The sequence below is a fragment of the Ambystoma mexicanum genome, chromosome 5q (assembly GCF_040938575.1).
Source record: "Ambystoma mexicanum isolate Mex_15411 chromosome 5q, UKY_AmexF1_1, whole genome shotgun sequence".
NCBI classification, from domain to species: domain Eukaryota; kingdom Metazoa; phylum Chordata; class Amphibia; order Caudata; family Ambystomatidae; genus Ambystoma; species Ambystoma mexicanum.
In genome coordinates, this window is record NC_090933.1 from 1,373,258,866 (window position 1) to 1,373,278,358 (window position 19,493).

Consider the following 19,493-nt stretch of genomic DNA (forward strand, 5'->3'; position numbering starts at 1 on the left):
GATGAGATCTAGGATTATACAAACACCAATTGGTTTGGATTGTATGTAATGAATTTGTCTAGATTCCAGAAACACATGCTCAGTGTTGACACACTTTATTCCTTATGAAAGGGGAATACTATAAATGTCGTGGATAGAGCCAACTTGTGAAGATTTGTATACGTCACAAATGTGTTAAAATGCATACCTGTTTCAATGAAATATTGTCTATTATAGAGGAACACAACATTTGTGTTTTTTTATGTTTTGTATTTGACAGAGATTAAAATATGTATATTTTTTTAATTATCTTGTGTGTCTACCTGAATGCAAAAAGGGTGGTTTGTGTGTACATATTAACTTAATGTTATAGGCAGGTCTATAACCCAAAAGGGAGGAAGCCGTATCAATGGGGTGTTCTTTTGTGTAATATTTTGTAGTCCTTTCCCATACGGCCCCTAAAAAGAGGACAAGACAGCTCTGGTTAGCTGATGACCACAACGTATTATGACAACATCTCTCCTCCTCAGCCTTCTTCTCTCCGAGCGCAATCACCTGGAATGTATTCTTCTTTGAAGGTCGAGTCATGCGGGTCTTCACAGACCTAGCAGCTGCAAACCCAAACACCATCCTCTTCAGAGTACCGCAAGGATCCTGCCTATCTCCCAAATCGTACAACATCTTTACTATCTCCCTGTTCAAACTACTTGACTCGCATGGCATCATGTACACTAATTATGCAGACGATACTCATTCCTCTCTCCGGCAACTATGAAAATGATTCCAACACACTTAACTCCATCTATGCCACCATCCACACATGAATGGCAGAAAACTGGCTCTGCCTGAACTAAGACAAGACAGAACACTACTGCTAGCCCCCACTGACTCACGCATCACCGTAGACACTTAAAACCAAGCTTTCACCATTGACAACATCACCATCCCAGTTTCCCAATTAGTCAAAACTCTCGGAGTCTACTTAGACACTAACATTACTATGTCCAGACAAGTAATTACAATAGCTACCTCTGCAGCATACTACTCCAAACTCATCAATGCCACCAGACCATTTTTATCCACTACCAACTCTCTATCAATTGCGCGAGGCATCATGGGCTCAAGGCTAGACTACTGTAATGTACTCTATACAGGAACCTCAGCAAAAACCTAGACAAATTACAAACCATTCAGAACAACACCCTCCACTCAGCACTGGGCATCTCCAAAATAGAACACATTTCGGCAGCCAGACAACAAGCACACTGGCTGCTGGTCTGCCAATGCACCCTATTCAAGACACTTGCCATCACGCATAGATGCATCCACCACACCACACCCCCCTACCTTTCCCACAGAGTCATCCTGCCCACGGCTGCAAGACCCATTAGAACACCATATGCCAATCTACTGGCAGTTCCACGAATTAAACATGCAAGAGGCAGTAGCTTTAGCTTCCCATTCATTGCCTCTAGACACTGGAACTCACTGCTCCATTCCATCAGAAGTGAGTCTTCACATCTCGCCTTCAGCAAGGCCGTCAAAAACAGACTGTTTGTTTAAAGCTGATTCTGTATGACCACAGCTCTAAATGCACCCCTGCTGCTTGAACGATGTAACCAAGCCTGCACAGGGGTATTAGAGAACCAGTTAAGCTTGTCTAACCTATGAATTGCGACTGTGAACGATCCACTCAAATAAATATTGTGAATAATACATGTATGCAGGCCAATGTAACCGATCGCCCACCTATGTACTGCAACTAAGACATATTCCTGTAACAGCGCCTCGATGCCCCTGTGATGTGTGAGCGCTCTATAAATGAATGGAAAACAACAGAGAACACACATGATAAGGGAGTACAGGACAAGGACATGGAGGCTCTGTCCCTCCTAATCATTTCTAGTATCACAATTAGTACTGATACGACGTTGGTGTCTGCGTTGGTTTTTAGATCATGCCATATAGATAGTAATGCTGTTTTCGTTACTCTCGTGGGTATGAAGCCAACTTGTGACTGGTCTAGTATCCAATTGTTTTCCACATGTACCACGATTTGTTCATAAACGTAGCTTTCTAGGAGTTTTGTCCGGTACAGGATATTTGAAATTGGTTAATAGTTGGTTAGGTTTTCCATGTTTCCCGATGGGTCTTCATCCCGTGGCTTCATGCATGCCGATTTGAAGACTTGTGGCACATTTTCTGTTGCTACTGAATGGTTGAAGAAGTTGTGGAAGCATTCTGCAGGTGTTTTTTGGGTGAGGATACTTTTGTACATGTATGATGGCCAGGGATCTGCTGGCGAGCCGGCTCTATTGCTTTTGTCCACTAGGCTGGTGGATATTTTGATGAAATTGGCGAGTAGTTGTTTAGTGTTGTAGTTGGTTCTGCCATTGGCTGGTTAGGGGAGTTGTTGGTGTTTTTGGCACACTCTTGGCATGACGTCCCCCCAAAACGAAGGCCCACAATAAAGGCCCCTGTCTGGCTGCACTTGGCCTCATTTCCTCCTTGCGACCAGAGGAATCCATTCTGGCAGCCTGCACGAGGCAACAGGAGACTTCAGTTCTATTAAGGCAAACAAGTCTGACACGAGGTAAGCCCCTTTGGTCTGTAGCAGAATTCTTGCTTTTTTTGTCGAAAACAGAACTGCTTTTTGTTCCACTTGCCCTGTTGGTCTTCACTTTATTGATGAAGCGCTCCCCCCATCCTCCAAGCCTGAAGGCATGTTTGAATCTCTTTTTTTTCTGAACCAGCCATGCAGTGCTTTGGCTTTTGCACCTTCCAACATGGCTTCCTTCTTCCCTGAGCACAGGAGTGCTCGGATGCCTGCCCTGCCTGCCATCTGATTGTTCCCCCAGTCCTCATCAGGGCCAGTCGGAAGCTGGCAGGCCAGTGCTGGCTCCCCGAAATGAAGGGTTCGGAGGGTCTCCCATCTCCTCCTTCAGATCACTTCACGCTCCCAACGACCTATCCCCTCCTGGATCAGTAACCAGCATGCAGCCAGCTGCTGCACAAACTCGATCCTCACCTGTAGCTATGTTCTTCCACTCCAAGTGTTCCTGTGAGAGATGTTCTGGACTACCTATACCTATCCACTAATTCACAAATGTTGACCCTAGCTGTGTCTTAAGACAATTTCTGTTTTCCTATGTCTTACTGCACCCCTTTTTTTTTACTGCATTTGTGTGCTTTTTGGAAATTTCGAACTTAGGTAGTTTTAACAACTCTGCTATCCCATTCTGCATTGCATCTGTGTGCTTTTTAGAAATCTCTAACTTGGGTGCATTTTTGCAACTTTACACCCCAATTTCTGTGCTCAAGTGTTTTGTACTGCATCTGTGTGCCCCCTGGCTACTTCTGAACTCTGGTTTTGCCTTACATCTGTGTGACTTACACTGTTTTTGGCTGCTAGGCCACCTGGTGAGTTTGTGCTCGTGCCTGCAGTTTCTCCCTCTATCCTCCACCCTCATCTCTCTTCCACCCCTATTGCACTCACCATCTCCCCTATCTATACTAACTGCTATACTACCACCTATCCTCCCTCTCTCACAAGGTCTGGAAGGAAACATTTAAAAAAAGACTTCCTGGCCACTAACCTAGGTGTGCCCATCACAGACACCTACGTCAGCACAACTTCCAGATAGATTGTCACTGATATCCTCTTTTCTGTCCCCTCGCCAGATATCTATACTACTCATCTGATCTCTACTCTCTCCCCTTTCTCATCCTCACCCATTAATGGTTGCACTAGATGGGAAGTGCTCTTGGCGGGTTTCTTAAGAATTCAGGTGTATTATTAATGTATATCGTAATGGCCCTATCATGGCTCAGGGTCCTTAACCCAACCTTCTCCTCTTTGACCGGCACCTGCCATCCCTCATCAACATCCTTCCTCCTCTGACAGGTGTACCATGCCCCTGCACCCCTCGTCGGAAAACCTTTAAAGACAGTGACTTGCTTCATCTAGCCACGCTTAATGCTTGCTCTGCTATCAAACACTTTGCTGACATCTGTCTCCTCATAATCCTTGATGTTGATATCCTCGCTCTTACTGAGACTTGGTTCAATGCCAGCTCAATCACAGCTTTTAACTCCCTTCTCCCTGTTGGCTACAATATCATCTCTAAGCTTCGCCCTAACCGTAGTGGGGTTGCCTTGATCTTCCCAGAGTGGTTCCCTTTCTCTCGTGTACCCACCCAGCCATACTACTCCTTTGAGAGCCTGGTCACAAGCTGGTCATCTCTCCTACTTCCTCCCTGACCATTGCCACAATCTACAGGCCACCTTACTCTATCTCCCTGTTCCTCTCAGAATGGGCTGATTTCTCCTCCTCTCTCCTGACATCTACCCCTAAATTCCTCCTCCTGGTTTACTTCAACATCCACCTTGACTCCTCTATCATGGCGTCCACTCTCTTCTGTGACCTCTGCACCTCGCTCTCCCTCTCCATTTTACCCTCTGGTCCTACCAACATGGCTGGACCCACTCTCAAAGCTTTTATCCACACTGATCTTTTGCTCTCCCCCCACTCGCCACCCCGCTCTCCTGTCAGACGACTCACTCCGCTCCTCTTACCTGGGTCCTCTCGGCCCTCTGACCACATCTCCCCAAGCTCTGCCAACCTTGTTCACGGACATCTGCCCAATGAAACAAGTGTCAGCTGCTGCCTTCGCATCCACCTTCATCCCCCCTCTCCTCCCAATGCATACTCTACCTCTGACTCTGATCTCAGCAACCTCCATCTCGCCATCATTAACACTCTCGACATTCTTGCCCCAGTCATGCGGATTCGCCTGAAACATGACTCCAAACGTAACACTTGGTAAAATTCTGATCTAGCAAACCTGAAACACAAGTGCAGAGCTGCAGAACGGAAGTGGCAGACCTCAAGCTCATCTTCTGCCAAACTTGCCTGTCACCTTCTACAAAGGCAATATCATCTCGCCATCCGTGCCAAGAAGAGGGCCCACATCCAAGCTTGCATCTCTGGAGCATCCAACAACACGGCAGAACTCTTTAAAATCTGCAAGTAACTAGGCAATCCTTCTACAGTCTCCACCTCTCCTCTTCCCTCCCAGGCCCTGTGCACTGCACTGGCCACCGACTTCACTGCAAAAACTCAGGACATCCTGAGTACACCTTCTTCCTCCCCTTCTCCCCCCCCTACCACTCCTGGCCTCTCATCCTCCATCAGCCATTCTCTCCTATCATATCGCATGAGGTCACTAGAGTTGTCCACTATATGAAGGGCTCCTCCAAACACGTTTCCCCCTGTTCTTCCAGAACTATTAAGGACAGCATCGGCTTCCTTGCCCCTGCTCTTGCTGATTTCTGCAATTGCTACCGGGTCTTTCACCTCCTACCTCAAGTACTCCATTGTGTGCCCTCTCCTGAAAAAGCCTTCCGCTGCCCCTCATGTCCGGCTGTCTACCACCCCATCTCTACCAATCCCTTCCTTGGGAAACCTCTGGAAAAGCTGGTCTTCTCCCAACTAACCCAGCATGCTGAGCTTATTGGTTGCCCACAAAACCATGAATGTGGATTCTGAGCAGCCAGAGGCACGGAAACTGTTCTTCTGTACATCCGTGAAGAAATGCGTACATCTCTTGACTCCAACTCACCCGCTGTTCTCATTCTACTCTATCTCTCCTCTGCATTTGATACGGTCAACCACTCCATCCTCATAAAACGGCTCCATGATACCCTTGGTATTTTGGAGCGGGCACTGGACTGGCTGACCTCCTTCCTCACTGACTTTCTCCTCTCCCACCTCTATCTTCATCTGTGGTGTCCCCCAGTGCTCCAACCTTTCACCCTGGCTCTTCAAAATCTACCTTGCCCCGCTTGCTCACCTCATCTCCACCTTCTCCCCTCACTTCCAGTGTTATGCAGAAAACGCCCAACTCTTCTTCACTTCAAACCTCCCTCTGATCCTGTCCTTACTTCCCCCACCATTCCTGAATGCCTATCTGCTATCCAGTCCTTGCGTGCCTCTAATGATCATGCCACAATGCCAGCAAGACTGAGATCATTCCTATTGCGACTCCTGCTCCCTCTCTCCTCCCTACACTCTGGCCTCCCTCCATGGGCTCTCCTCTTACTCCTTCATCTGAAGCCAGAAACCTTGGAGTGATCTTTGAATACTCTCTCTCTTTCCACGCGCACATCCTGGACCTTGCCAAGAAGGCCCATTTTCAACTCCACCTGCTCAGAGGTATCCTTCCTTTCCTCACTTTTCCCCAGAAGCTTAATGTCTCTAGAGCTCTGGTTCTCTCTAGGTTGGACTACTGTAACAGCCTCTTCTTAATCTACCCTCTTCCTCTATCTTCCCCCTCCAGCCTACCCAGAATAGGACTGCAAGAATTATCTTTGGCCTCAAGCCTAGGGACCATATCTCTCCAGCCCTCAAATCTCTCCATTGGCTCCCTGTTGCTGCAAGGATCAAATTTGAATCCCTCTGCATCATCTATAAGGCTGTCTGGGGCTGGGGACCACACAATCTGCATCTCGCTGTCTACAAATACTCTCCCTCTAGATCTGTACGCTCTTCCAGCTCTGAGTCTCTGTGTGTCACCCGCTTCTCCAAACAGTAAGCTGGTGGCCGATTTCTTTCCTCGGCTGGCTCCCTCCTCTGGAACAGCCTCGCCTTCCTTTCCTCAGTGATCTATTTCTCCAATAACACAATGGGCCTCATTACGAGGTTGGAGGTAGCCATGGCGCTATTAGCGCTATGGCTGCCTCCAAACACGTTCGGACTCTGCCCTGGTGAATGGAGCAATTACCGGTCCTTTCCAAAGTTGGCGAGACCAGTAATTCCCCATTCACCAGGGCCATTCCCCATTCCCATTTGAGCCCCCATAGGGCTCAATGGGAATGGGGAAGGCACTAATAACGGTACCGCAAATTGCGGTACCGTTATTAGCTCTAGAGTCCCTTTGCGGGTCCCGTCCTTAATGCCTGAAAAAACCAGGCGTTAAGGAAGGACCCGCAAAGGGAACTCGTAGTAGGGCGGTAAGGGATTACCGGCACCGGTGCCCTTACCGGTGCCAGTAATCCCTTACCACCCACCTCGTAATGAGGCCCAAAGTCTTTCACTTCCAATGTGAGTCTCCCTCGACTAGACACAGACTCCGATTTAAATTACAGTTCAACTTTTTCTCTGAATCCCCCTCGACCGAGTTCAGACTCTTGTTTTACACCATAGTCCCAAATTGAAGGCTTTCAACTGTGCGATGGATTTGGCTTAAGCATCGCATGACCACTTCCATTATCCTTCTTTTAAAACATGTTAATTTCTCATAAATTCTGTCAACTGGACATACTGAGGCAGGGATCTTTCGATTGGGCACACACTCAGTGCCAGACCACTCGGCTACTTTGTTTCGTACGTTCACTTCTTTAAATACAGAAAACAATTATTGGTTTCTCTTTTCATTCATGCTTTTCATAAAACGCCTTTCCTTTTGATTTCATCTGTCACTTTGTTGCTGCCCGCAATCTTCGCTCATACGTAGCCCAGTCTCACACAGTTGCCTTCAACTCACCGGCTTTATGAAAGGTTTGGCTTGTGGCTTTGATAATGGAGCCAAGGTTGATACCACAGTGGCGGCACTTTTCTACCGACTCGACCAGTCAGGCACGAGAGCCCCTGGTATCTCACACACAATAAAGGATTCTCTGGCCTCACTTCTCTGCCTCACACATGCAGCTTCCGAGTTTTCAACAGCCCAGCAATTACTTGTTAAATGGTTCAAGGATATTTCCTTCTTAGGTAGCATTCCTTGACCTCCCATCTGGCTTCCTCACTTCAGCTGCGGCCTGGAATAGGCTGCTCCTTCTCATACTCTGTTCCGTACCTTGCCTTGCTTGTAGTGTGTTCTCGTGCTCTGTGTTTTAACCAGGTGGGAAGGTAAAGGGGATTTAGGTGTGCATTGTTCCAGTCAATTGTATGACTCTGCCTGGACACGACAGTGGGACATCTCTGACTTTGTCTTTCCCCAGTGTTTAACTAATATGTATAGATGTTCATGTAGGGTAGGAGGGGGAGTTACTATACTCATGTATTGAATCGTGAAAGAGGGAGTAAGGGTTTTAAAGGGGGGATACCGTATCTCACCAAAGGGGGTCCATATCCACTCCCCAAGGATCCGCCATCCAGGTGATCCTCCCCCACTGGTCCACCCCCGGGGTCTGGATCCAATAGTGATGGCTGTGTCCCAGCCACCTGGATGACAGATCACTGAGGACTAGCAAGTGAGACACCCTCCAGTTTCTCACATACCCTCCCCCTATGCGATGTGACCGATTCTGCTTTACAGGGGAACCTGGAAAGGAAATCCACATTCCAGTGCTCTTTCCCTTTCTGGGGTCCACTCTGAAGCAGTAGGGTAGAAGGTCTAAGAACCATTGCGTTACTCTTGGGATCAATTCCTTTCTCTGGCTTATGCAGACTTAAGGAGAATGGTCAGTCACTAGTTTGAACCTCCTACCCAGTAGGCAATATCGCAGATGGATAATGGCCCATTTGATGGCAAGAGCCTCTAGCTCAATTACTGAGTAGTTCTTTTCTCTAGGGAGTAGTTTTCTGCTGGCAAACAAGATGGGATGTTCCAGGCCATTATCTGTCTGTGACAGCACTGCTCCTAACCCTGCCAGGGAAGCGTCTGTTTGCAGAATAAACTCCTTTGAGAAGTCTGCTACTTTGAGGATAAGGGTTTAACAGAGAGTCTGTGTGAGAGTGTTATAACAGATCTCATTGCCTTCGGTCCAATGGATTATTTTGTGGCTCAACATTTTTAAGTATATCCATTAGTCTTGCTGTTTTATCCGAAAACATTGGTATACACCTTTGGTAGTACCCTCTAAGTCCTAGAAACGCTCTAAGGTCTCTTTTAGTTTTTGGAGTGGGAGCGTCTAGTACTGCCCTTACTTTCTCTCGCTGAGGTTGCACACTACAGTTCCCCACGAAGAATCCCAGATATTTTACCACCAATCTGGCTAATCGGCATTGCTTCGGTTTAGTGGTTAGCCCAGGTTGCCGGAGCGTTCTCTTGATGGGATAGATGTTCTTCCCAGGTTTGACTCTACATAGCTATGTCGTTGATATACGCTCCACAAAAGTGGGAGTGTGGTCGGAGTAAAGTATCCATAAGCCTTTGGAAAGTAGCTTGAGCCCCATGTAATTCAAAGGGGGAGTACTTTGAATTGGAACAAATCAATAGGGGTGGAGAAGGCGGTTTTCTCTTTATCGGGCCCATGCACCAGTACTTGCCAATAGCCTTTGGTCAAGTCCAAGGTGGATAGATATACTGCACTACCCATTTTATTGATCAGGTCAGAGGCAACGTGCTCGCCTTGGAAGCAAGACGACATGGAGCGACACAGGATCGATCCCCGAGTCCGCACTTAGAAAAATCTGGGTATTAAGCATGTTATAAATAACCTATCATATCGTATTATATCATGATATAGGCGTCAAAGACTGAGATTGCATTCACCTGTCTAAAATCAATATAAAACTGCCAGGATTGGTCAGGTTTTGTCACTAGAATGATTGGGTAGGACCAGGAGCTAGAAGAGGGTTCTATTATATTGGCTTGTAACATGGCTTCGACCTCTTCGATTATTATCTTTTTCTGGGCTTGGGAGCTGATAAGGCTTCAGATGGACTACCTTACCCTTTGGTGTGTTATTATGATAATATATGCTGCATACTCTACCAGTCTTCTCACTGAAGACATACAGAAAAGAATTAATAAGGTTGGCTAGATTTTTCCTTTTCTCTTCTGATAATTCTTTTTTTTTTTTTTTAATACAACAATTTTTATTGTTTTTTCACACAAAGAAAACACACGTCTCGCACAGCGAGAAAACAGTTACGTTCCTCCCCCACCCGCCAACAAACACTTTTCACCTATCCATTACTATAATGTTCCTAGGCGTTGTCAACTGTCTTTATCGTGCCAGTAGCGTGTAACTCTGTAATATCCGTTCATGTCCGTGGGTGCTACCTCCCTGCCAAGCAGGGGGCATCTTTCAGTGTAAGTCTTCCCACTTTTGCCAAATTTTCGGGCCTTTTTCAGGGCATCCCCTGGCCGTGTAGATTCTTTTCTCCATTGCGCCACAAATGCTCACGTCCGTGGTCCATTGTTCATATTTTGGTGCTGATTCAGAGCCCCAGAGTTGCGCTATGTTTCTTTTGATTAATGCACTGGCCGTGAACAATAGCACTTTTTCGTACCGTGACAGTTCAATCTCATCATCTATCCCCAATAATAGCAGTTTTGCATTTCTGTGAACCTTTTTGCCCAAAACCCTTGAGAGATCGTCGCAGCACTGCTGCCAATAGTGTCGAATTATGGTGCAGTCCCATAGAATGTGAAAGAAGGTGCCCTCATCTCGTTTGCATCTCAAACACGTGGAAGAGGAAGCCCTACCCCATTTGAAAAGGGCAACCCTCGGATAATATATTCTATGCAGTATCTTTATTTGTACCAATCTCAATCTGGAGGAGATCGCTATTTCTCTAGGGAACATCAGGGCAGTTACCCAATCCTCAGGGAGTATACTACCTATGTCCCCCTCCCATTTCGTTTTCAGGTTCGTCAGTTCCTCGGTGGCAAATGACGTTATGACACCATACATGGTAGATGTGACTTTACTTTTAATCATGTCTGGGAATAGGTTACGTTCCAAAGGGGTGTATTCCGGCATGTCAAACATCTCAGGAAGATGAGTTTGTATGGCGTGTTTGAGTTGTGTGTAACGATACTGCTGTTTAGTTGTCAGACCGGAGTTGGCGATTAGATTCGCAAAAGGTACCATTTCGTTACCTTGTATTACATCGCCAATTTTGGTGATACCTGCTTGGGTCCAGGAGTGCCATTTTGGAAGTTTGTTCACTTCCGGAAGCAGTTTATTATTCCATAAAGGTTGAGCTGGGGTCAGCTTATTATCCCAACCTAGGTATCTGTGGACGTTCGACCATGTTAGAGATAGGTGCGAAAGCATGGATGGGGCAGTGGCTCGATCTTTTCGTCGATAGAGGTATCGAAGTATGGGCCGTTCTTTTTGGGTAGGGTCTGGTTCTCTGTTGTGTGGTAGTGTCATGTCTGCGTGGAGTTTGTCATTCACTATTGCCATTTGACTGGCCCAGTAATAAGTTTGCACTCGGGGCAATCCAATCCCACCTTCCCATACAGATCTTTGTAGCGTGGTTAGTGCTAAGCGCGGATGACCTCCCTTCCATAACAGTTTGCGTAGCGACTGGTCTATTTTCCGAAATTCGTTAGGAGCTATGGGTAGCGGTGCATTTTGAAGTATGTAAAGGAAGCGGGGGAGTGCCAGCATCTTAAACAGTGCGGCTCTGCCTAGTAGTGTCAGTGGTAGGGACATCCAGTGCTGGACGTCTTCTTTGAATCTCGTCATTATTGGATACAGGTTATTGGGCACATAGTCTGTCAGGTTGTTCGTGACTTGTATGCCTAGGTATCTGAACTTCTCCTTCTCCACATAATATGGACAGTCATCCGGTACCGCATTGTCTATGTGTTGCAGTGGAAACAATCTGGATTTATTCCAGTTGACGCGAAGGCCGCTGAATGCGCCGTATTTAATTAATAATCGCGTCACTATGGGGCAGGATGTACGTGGGTCTTTCAGGTATACTAACAGATCATCTGCGTAGAGGGACACCTTGTCCTCCCAGTTGTCTGCCCACCTAAAGCCACTCCATGTTTGCGTAGATCGCAGTAGAATTGCTAGGGGCTCAATTGCTATTGCAAAGATTAGGGAAGACAGGGGACACCCTTGTCTCGTGCCTCTGCCTAAATAGAAGGGGTTGGAGACGTGTCCATTCACTTTCGTGGCTGCTTCGGGGCGGTTGTAAAGCAATTTAACCCAGCTCATGAAGTATGGTCCAAAGCCCATGCGTTGCATGATCGCCCATATTGCCTCCCAATAGACTGAGTCGAATGCCTTCTCGAAGTCTACAGCGAGTAAAGCCAAAGGATCCTGAATCTCAGGTGTTCTCTCCAGTGCAGTATGCAGCCTGTATATGTTTTGTCTAGTAGACCGCTGTGGCATGAATCCACACTGGTCGGGATGTATGAGTGTGTGTATGACCTGTTGGAGGCGGTTGGCTAGCACCTTGGCCAGCACCTTGGCTTCGCAGTTTATGAGAGAGATAGGCCTGTAGGAGCTGCACTTGTCGGGTGGCTTGCCTGCTTTGGGCAGGACCACAATTGTGGCTTTCCTTAGATCAGGGGGGAGACAGCCCTGTGCGTGAGAGTGCTGTAGTGCGCGAAGCAAGTGTGGAGAAATTATGTGTGCACCTATTTTTTTCCATGTTTCAATGGGAAAGCCATTCGGGCCCGGGGTTTTACCTGATTGGATTTCTGACATGGCTTGGGTCAGTTCGCCTTCAGTGATTGTCTGTTCTAACAGGGTAGACTGTTCTGCACTTAAGGTGGGGAGGGCAATCTCCTCCAGGACATTCATCACGGGTGGTGAGGCTGGTGCCCTATATAGCTCAGCATAGTATTTTGCGAAACCCTCCGCTATGTCTGCGTCCTTCACCAATGGGTCTGATTCTCCTGTTGCTAATTGCCTGACCTGGCTGGATCCCAGGTCTTTGCGTTCCAGCCATGCCAGCATCTTCCCGGCTTTATCCCCCGTTTCGTATATCTTTGCACGCATTGCGGTATGCGCCTGCTTTGCGTTATCTAACGCTATGTGTTGGAGTTGCGCCTGCGCCAGTTGTAGTGCACGGTGCGTTTCCAAGTTGTCATGGGCTAGGTGTTCGGTTTCTGCTTTCTGCACATTTGCTTCGGCATGGTGTATTGCCTCTGTTTGTTTCTTTTTATGGGCTGTGATCCAGGCTATTATTTCCCCTCTAAGTACTGTCTTGAACGCCTCCCACAAGATTACCGGGCTATCCACTGAGTTGGTGTTCCTTTCAAAGTATTCTTCAGTGGTCTTTTGGATGTGTTCAACCAGCTCTGGGAAGCCTAAATAGTAACTGTTCAGTCGCCAGCTGGGTGGTGGGATCGAATTGTTGGTATTAAGTGTTGTCACAAGGGGGGAATGGTCTGATATGCCTCTGGGGAGAAAGTGTGCCTCACGGACCTCGTGCATGTTGTTCAGTGGCAATAGGAGATAGTCTAACCTAGACAGCGAGGCATGTGCACCGGAATGGTATGAGTATTCCCTTGTGGCGGGGTGTAGCGATCTCCACACATCCTGTAGTCCCAGTGCGCCCACAAATGTGGCGAGTTTTGTGCGTGCATTCGGATTTCTAGATCTTCTGTGTGTTCTGTCAAGGTCCACGTCCATTACTTCATTAAAGTCTCCCCCGATCAACGTAAGGTCTGCAAGGTTGTTCATAATTAGAGGCGTAATATCGTTAGTCAGGGGGGTCAATAAGTTAGGAGGTGCATACACCGCCATCATGGTCACTGAACGCTCTCCAATCGTGCCTGTCGTGAGTACAAACCTCCCTCCCGTGTCTTGCGTGGTGGATTTGGGGACAAAGGGAAGTCTTTTATGTATGAGGATCAGTACCCCTCGTGACCCCATGGTGAAACCGGCGTGGAATGCTAGCCTGTAGTTGGTGCGTCTAAAGAATAAGCAGTTGGTACCGGCTAGGTGTGTTTCCGTCAGGAATACTACATCCGGGGAGTGTCTATTCAGCGTTTGCAGCACTAGGCGTCTTTTAATGCAATTGCCGAGCCCATTGACGTTCCAGGTCAACACTCGGATTGTTCTATTTCTGGTCACGTTAGTGATTCCAGCTATTCGTCATGTGTTTCAGCGATAACAGGGTGCACTAGTCCCCCGATAGCACTGTGGCGTTTCATGTTATAATGAGAACAGTCAGGGTTGAAACCAGGCTGGTGTTTTATCGGGCGTGATTCCATTTGTGATGTGTAGAGTGCTGGCAAGTACGGATTGACAATTGGTGTGTTAAGGGTGGTGTAGTCTTTGGCATTACAGGTGGCGTGGTATCTCGGAACATAACTAACTTGAAACAAATCCCCATCCCCCCTCCCTATACTCCTCCCCAACATGAAGTATCTGTCGCCCTAACTCTACTGGCCACAAACAACTATATCGCCAGATTCAACTTAATGTGAGCTGTTTACACCTTTCTCCCGACTTACTGTTCTTGTGCAAGTCTGGTGTTCCAGGTCACAAGTCTCGATCTGAGGGCGTGGCTTTGGCCGATGCAGTGAGTGCCCTCGTGCTTCCCAGGCCGCGTGCCTTACATAGCACGGTGTGATCTAATAGTTCGTTAGGTGTGTCGTGGTCGAACAAAATGCCTCATCAGTATCAATGTTTCAGTCCATTTCCTCTTGTTGTGGTGGTTCCTGCACCGGGGGTTGCGGAGCTGGGCGTCCTCTGTCCGGTGGTGGGCGGCGGTTTCTGTTTCTGCCTCTGTTGTTTGCGAGTGTCCAGTCGCCTGCAATGTGCTGCTTTGCCCAATTCCATGCTTCTTTCGGGTCTGAGAAATGTATTGTTGTCCCACCGTGGTAAATTTTGAGCTGGGCCGGATAGAGCAGGCCGTATTTAACGTGTAAGGATTGGAGTTGCCTTTTGAGCTGATCAAAAGATTGCCTGGCTCTCTGGACCTCCCTTGTGTAGTCAGGGAAGAATGTCACTCTGGATCCATTGAAGGTCAGTGTGCCTTTGGCTCGCGCCGTCTGGAGTAGCGCATCTCTATCTCTGTAGTTCAGCAGTCTTGCGACTATGGTGCGTGGCGGTGCGCCGGGTATCGGTTTTCCAGAGGGGACACGGTGCGCTCGTTCGATTGAAAAGAACTTCGAGAATGTCTGGGGCTCAAACATGTCGGTGATCCATTGTTCTAGGAACAGTTCCATGGAAGGGCCCTCCGTTTTCTCCGGTACGCCCAGGATGCGCACATTGTTTCGTCTCGATCGGCCTTCACTGTCCTCGGCCTTCTCCTCCAGTGTTTTCAAACGCGCCACCACTCCGGCCATCCTCTGTTCCATGGTGCGCAGCCCATCTTCATTCCCAGAGATCCGCTGTTCCGCTTCTCCCGTGCGGGAGGACAATTTCTGGAGATCATGACGGAGAAGCGAGACATCTGTACTGATGCTGTCCATCTTTTGTTCCATAGAGGTTCTGGAGTTAGTTATCGCCGCCATGATGTCCTTTAGGGATATGGCTTGTTCTGTTTCTAGCATGGGGTTCGACTGTTCGTGGTCCGTTTGTGCGTTTGCTGCGGCCGTGGTGAATTGATCTATCTTACTTTGGCTGGTCCCTCTTTTTGTTTTGTCCTTCCCCGTAGTGGCCGGCATGGTTTGTGGCGTTTAAGCGGTACCGACCGGGGCAGATGTTTCGTTGGGCAGCTGTTCGGGTGCGGTCCGCTGGACACTGTGGTAGGGTTTAATACGCAGTTGAGTCTGTACGGTGTCCAAAGCCGCGGCCACCAATCATCGTTGTCTCGCCGTGAGTAGGTGTGCCGTGGGGTAGTTTCACCTCGTATTCCGTTGTCGACGGTTCTCGGGCAGCGGGAATGGGCGAGGATGTAGATCGGTCCCACGGGGTCCCTGTGCCCCAAAATGGCGGGTTCCCGCTTTCCCTTTATCCCCCTCTCCGTACCGCAGGATAGAAGTGGTAGTCGTCCGGTGACGGGCAGGGGTCCCCTCAGGAGTTCAGTGGTCGCTCCGGTGGCATCTGCAGGCCGCGGCCGCATGTGCGGGAATATTGGTGCGAGGCCGTGTGCCTACTATCACTGACTGTCGACGCCGTGTCCAGGGGGGTATCCCTTCCGTTTCACGATTTATCCTCGAAGTTAGGATCCTTCGTTTGCCGTGCGGTCCGGCCCGGCCTCGACCCCGTCGGCCGCCGGTGTACAGGCAAAATTCAGTAGTGCTTGTTGGTGACCACGGCGCCTTTTGTTCATCCGCGGTTCGCGGCGGCCATCTTGCAAGCTCCGCGGCGCGTCCGCTCGCTTTCAGAAATATCTTACTAAGTGGGTTCCGCGGCACCGATTTCCTCCAGGAACCGGTCGGGACATTCAGCAGAGGTTCCCACGTCGAATAGACGCTTTTTGTTTGTGCAGGAAGCAGGATTGTTTCAGGATACGGCTAGCGGCCCGGGAGCGAAGCGATCTCACGTCCTCATCGCTCGGCTGTTGGCCACGCCCCTCTTCTGATAATTCTTGAGGGACAAGGTCTGCCCTCTCAATGTCTTCTGGTACCAAACAGGATTGTGTAGAGGACATGGCGTCTACTAGATTTTCCTCCCACTCCTTGAGGAGATTCACATGGTAAAGATGGGTTTTCTGTTTCTTGTCATGCTGAGCCACTTTGCAAGTGCAGGTGCCAGCGCGTTCTATGATCTCACATGGTCCCTGCCATTTAGAGATAAGTTTATTCTCAGAGGTGGGTAGGAGAACTAGCACCTTCGGACCAATTGAGAAGGAACAGAGACTCCCTCTTTTATAATAGGCCTGTTTTTGCTGGGCTTGGGCTTTCTCCTACTACATTCACATGCTCTCGCAATCGTGGGACAGTCTGAAACAGGAGTAAGGGTGTTTCCTCTCTCTCCTTCCACATCTCCCTGAGCATATAGAGAACATATCAAGGTTCTATGGTGTAGAGCAATTCAAAAGGGGAGAACCCGGGAGATGCCTGTGGAGGTTTCCTCACTGCGAATAGTGTCCAAGGTATCATGTGGTCCCATTTCTTTAAATTCTTTTCAACTAATTTCCTAGGGCGGGGGGGGGGTAGTGTGTAGAATGATATTAAAGGGTGGAGTATCCCAGGGGCAAACTATCCAATGGGTCAAACTATGCCAGGGACCAGACTATACCAGGGGTAAACCATTGCAGGGGTCAGACTGTCCCAGGTGTACAACTATCCTAGGAGCAGACTTGTGCCAGGGGTAGTATTATCCCTAGGGCAAGACCTATCCCTGGGACAAGACCTTTCCAAGTAGCCATCCTTATCTTAGGGGCAGAGCTATCCAAGGGGCAGACCTATCCAAGGGGCAGACCTATCCAAGGGGTAGACCTATCCTGGGGGCAGAGCTATCCCAGTGGCAGTCTATCCCAGTGGGTTAAGTATCCAGTAGGAAAACTATCTTAGAGCAAACTATCCAAGGGGTAAACGTGTGCCCTTATCCCAGGGGGTTGTTTGCTGGTGTGGTTTTCCTGTAGTAGAGGCCCCGTAGTGTATGGAGCTTGTGATGGAGACGTCTCGCAATAGCAGGTTCTCCGGGTGGTAAGTCCTCACTGTGTTAGGGCCTCAGATGTAAGACCCTAGAACGATGGTGGCTTTCAGCAGTGAGTGGCTCAATGTGTTATGAGCTTCCTGACGGTTGTGGCACACTTTGTTAGGGCTCTGTGGTGGTTGTGGGTTCACAGTGGTGAAAGCCTCTCTGTGGTGGTTTTCTCTTGGTGGTAAAGTCTTGTGGTGTGGGAACCCCAGCTTCACAACAGTTTGAAGCAGGAAGTTCAACGGCCAGAATTAAATGTGTTAGGTTCAGAGTATTAGAGTTCAAAATGGCTGGGTGGCAAAGTGGCAAAGTTCAGAGGTGGCAAACTCAGGGTTGCATGCTCTAAAAAGTGGCAAAGTCTCACAGTGACCAAGCTCCAAGTGGCAGGGCCCCACCATGGCACAATTAAAAGAATGGCAAACCTCACAGAGGCAGAATTCAGAGAAACAGATCCCACAGTGGCAAAATTCAAAGTGCGAAAGTCACACAGTTGTAAATTCGATGTTCTAAAACTCACAACAGTAACGTCCAGAACAACAGAGTTAAAATGTAAGAAAGTCCCACAGTGTTAAAATTCAGTGTTAAGAGAGTCGAACAGTGGGAACATTCAAAATGAACACCTCACAGCAGCAAGTTTCAAAGTGGCAGAATCTCACAGTGGCAAAATGTAAAGTTAAGAAAGTCCCACAGTGGCGAAATGTAAAGTTAAAACCTAACAGCAGCAAAGCTGAAAGTGAAAGAATTTCACAAGTGGCAACATTTAAAGTTAAAATATCAAAGCAGCTAAGTTCAAATTGACAAAGTCTCACAGTGGTAGTTATTAAAGTTAAGAAAGTCTCACAGTTGCAAAATACAAATTTAAGAAACTCCCTTAGTGGTAAGATTTTAAATTATAACTCACATCAGCTACATTTAAAAGTTATAAAACGCACAGCAGCAAAGTTAAAAATGACAATCGCAACATTTACAGTGACAAAATTCTAACGGGGGAAATCTCTTTGAAGATGGAAAGTTGCAAGAAAGAAATTGCAGTGGGTTGTTACAGAGGAACCTTTAACACCCAGTCCACAGGAAAAGCAAACTTATATTTCCAAGAAGAAAGAGACAAAGGGGAAACCCAAGGTCTCCGGAAACAAGAAAGGTATCACTCCTGTGCACCAATCCAGGACATCCCCGAAAGGACAGTCCCAAGTCACACCTGTTACTTCTCCACCAGCTGAAGCTTAGTGTAAGGTTCAACAAGAAGATGGTAAATCAGCTACTGATGACACAGAGCTGGAAGAAGACCTTCCCCTTGTTGGAGATCTGGATCCTAAAGACCACCCTGAGCTGCAGATTTTGCTTGCAGAAGGTGGCCCCTCTAGGGCAGACTTCAGCCGAGGTCAAAGAGAGTATCCTATTCGTGAAGGACTTCGCCAACAGGCAGCTTCCCAGCTGGAAGGGCAAGAGCCAGGGATCACAGGTTGTACTGGGAGGATGGCCTCCTCTACAGTAAACCTCTTGAGTCTACCCCAGGGGACTACAGAAGACTTGTAGTACCTCAGCAGGTGAGACCTCCATTTCTACAGTTAGCCCATGAGATTCCTTTAGCTGGTCACATAGGTTTTAAGAAGAACAAGGAAAGGATTTCTCTGTATTTCTACTGACCTAAGATGGGGTCTGATGTAGATAAGTTCTGTAGAAGCTGTCACACTTGTCAGGCATCTAGCAAGAGTGGAGCCGAGAATGTGGCACCTTTGTTGCCTCTCCCAGTGGTGGGAGTCACTTTTGAGAGGGTAGGAATCACGTTGTTGGTCCCTTAGACCCTCCCACATATTCAGGCATCCGATTTATATTGGTTGTGGTAGACCATGCTACCAGGTATCCTAAAGCCATACCTTTGAGGACTGTTACTGCTCAGGCAGTGGCTAAGGCCCTACTTGGTATTTTTACCAGAGTAGGTTTTCCTAAGGAGCTTATCTCAGACAGGGGGACCAATTTTATGCCTACTACATGCAAGCCATGTGGAGAAACTATGGAGTGAACTACATGTTCTCCCCAGCCTACCATCCCCAAACCAATGGATTGGTAGATAGGTTTAATAGAACTATGAAGAGCATGATAGGTGCTTTAGAAGAACCCCTTAGAAGAAAGTGGGACCTTCTACTGCCATGCATTCTCTTTGCTTATAGAGATGTCCCTCAAGAAGGGGTTGGCTTCAGCCTCTTTGAGTTTCTCTATGGTCATCCGGTTAGAGGTCCATTGGTCGTAATCAAGGAGGGGTTGGAAAGTGC